This window comes from Sinocyclocheilus rhinocerous, unplaced genomic scaffold (genome assembly GCF_001515625.1).
Source record: "Sinocyclocheilus rhinocerous isolate Xijiao unplaced genomic scaffold, SAMN03320098_v1.1 scaffold3853, whole genome shotgun sequence".
In the NCBI taxonomy this organism is placed as follows: Eukaryota; Metazoa; Chordata; class Actinopteri; order Cypriniformes; family Cyprinidae; genus Sinocyclocheilus; species Sinocyclocheilus rhinocerous.
In genome coordinates this window covers 3,113-5,024 of record NW_015637530.1, presented here as the reverse complement: position 1 = coordinate 5,024, position 1,912 = coordinate 3,113, and the positions used below count along the sequence as shown (strand labels likewise).

The 1,912-nt window shown below is 33.8% G+C and overlaps 1 long non-coding RNA gene across 1 annotated transcript; it reads right to left on the bottom strand.

Annotated features, from left to right (window-relative positions):
- Nucleotides 1-1,198: 1,198 nt before the first annotated feature.
- LOC107748914 (uncharacterized) lies at nt 1,199-1,903 on the bottom strand. Its single transcript, XR_001640975.1, has 3 exons — nt 1,693-1,903; nt 1,509-1,547; nt 1,199-1,347 (listed from the first exon to the last, which is right to left on the bottom strand). It is a non-coding gene; the product is annotated as an uncharacterized LOC107748914 (long non-coding RNA).
- Between the last annotated feature and the right edge of the window lie 9 nt (nt 1,904-1,912).

Here is a 1,912-nt window from a genome sequence, read left to right as displayed (position 1 = left end):
CTCTTTGTGGAGGGTGTCAATGATTGTCTTCTGGACCATTACCAACTCAGCAGTCTTCCCCATTATTGTGGTTTCAAAGAACAAGAGATACCCGGAATTTATACTGTAGGGATGGTCATTTAATGAAACTCAAATGTAAATATTCTAATATTTTGAGATACTGGATTTTTGACTTTCATGAGCTGTAAGCTCTAATCATCCAAACTGAAACAAAAAAAACTTTTTAAATGTTTTACTTCACATGCAATGAATCTAGAATATATGAAAGTTTCAATTTTTGAAGTAAAAAAAACAGTGAAAAAAAAAAAAAACTTTTTCACGATATTCAAATTTTTTGAGATGCACCTGTAAATAGCACCCATGTTATGAAAGATGAAATATTTCTTTTAATTTTACTATTAACTTGTTTACTTCAGGCTTGGCCAGCTACAGAGAAACTGGTGGCTAGACAAAAGACAAACGACCAATCCTGAGCAGCGACATCACTCCAGGAATTCTACAGCACGGTTCAGTGTGTTCGGCTAAGAATTCTGGATCAAGAACAGTTAAAGGTGCTGTATGTAAGTTTTTGACTCTACTAAAGCATAAAAATACCATAATGTGTTTGCAGATATTTAAGAAACATGCTAAGTTAACATACTTGTTTATCTGAAAAACAATGCTACAGTCAGTTATTCTCCTTTGAAAATGTGCGTTCCGGGCCGGAATGTTGGTCTCTGTTTTGGTTTGTGAAACCCGCCCACTGCCAGTTTACCCAATTGTATTTCAGCACCCCGGGTTGCCAGCTGGCAGAAAACAGAGCGTATTTCATTTCATTCATCGTCAAGTGCGCTTGTTCCATTTGTATACCTATTAAACTTTATGTAAGTTATTTGTTATTTTATATTAGGCATAGCCTGCCCGATAGCATGGTGTATTTTTATTTGTTTTGTTAATAAAAGTTCTATGTTTTATATATAGGCTAAAGTGAGTTTGACATTGTATTTTGTTGTTGCATTCAAGCAATTGACGCCGAACTGCCGCTAATTCGTGTCAGAGTTTTGGGTTAATATCTTCATTCGTGTCATGAAGATGCACACTTTTTTATGGGATAGAATGACAGGAGGGAGATTAAATGGCATAATTTTAATTTTTGGTTGAACTAGGTATATAATCAACATTAATCTTTATAAAAGTATCTCAGTAATATACCAGCAAATACACAGGAAATGTTTCCAAAATTATGTGCTGCTTTAAGGTGTAACTATGAGAACTTACAAAGCGGGTTAGTTGTAGAAGTATGTGGGGTGATAATGAAGTAAAACAGGTAGGCCTCAGATGGGTGTGTAGTTCTGTCAAATCTGGGTTCTAGAAGTAAAAAAAGAAAAACAAATTTTAAGACATTCAAAAATTACAGTACAAATATGTTTGTCAAAGTGTCAATGAAGAAGTCATTGACGCTGTTTATTTTAAATATCATTATTAAATATAATAAAAAAATATTGAAAACATTTAAGGTAGCAACATACATTTTTAGGGGTTGTAGGGTGTGAAGTGTTTTCTTAGATCTATGAAAAAAATAAAAGAAATACAGTGGTTACATGTATACTTCATCCGCAAGAAATTATTTGAAATTGTAAATAAAGTGTAGCACATGATTGAGTCAAAAACTGCTCTACTGCTGTATAAGAGATTAAAAATGAAATACCTTACCTTCAGTGTACTGAGGCCGGTGTTCACCGGTGTTCACCAGACTGCTGTTCAGAGAAGACAGCTGCCACAAGCACTTGTCCTAAATATGACAAATAATTATTCAGTTAAAGGCAAGTTCCACTATTGTTGTGAATTGTAGATTACAGACACATTCATTCCTTGATATTTGCATACTTTACAAGAAAGAAAGAACATTTCTATACATATCTACTTGAGGCCT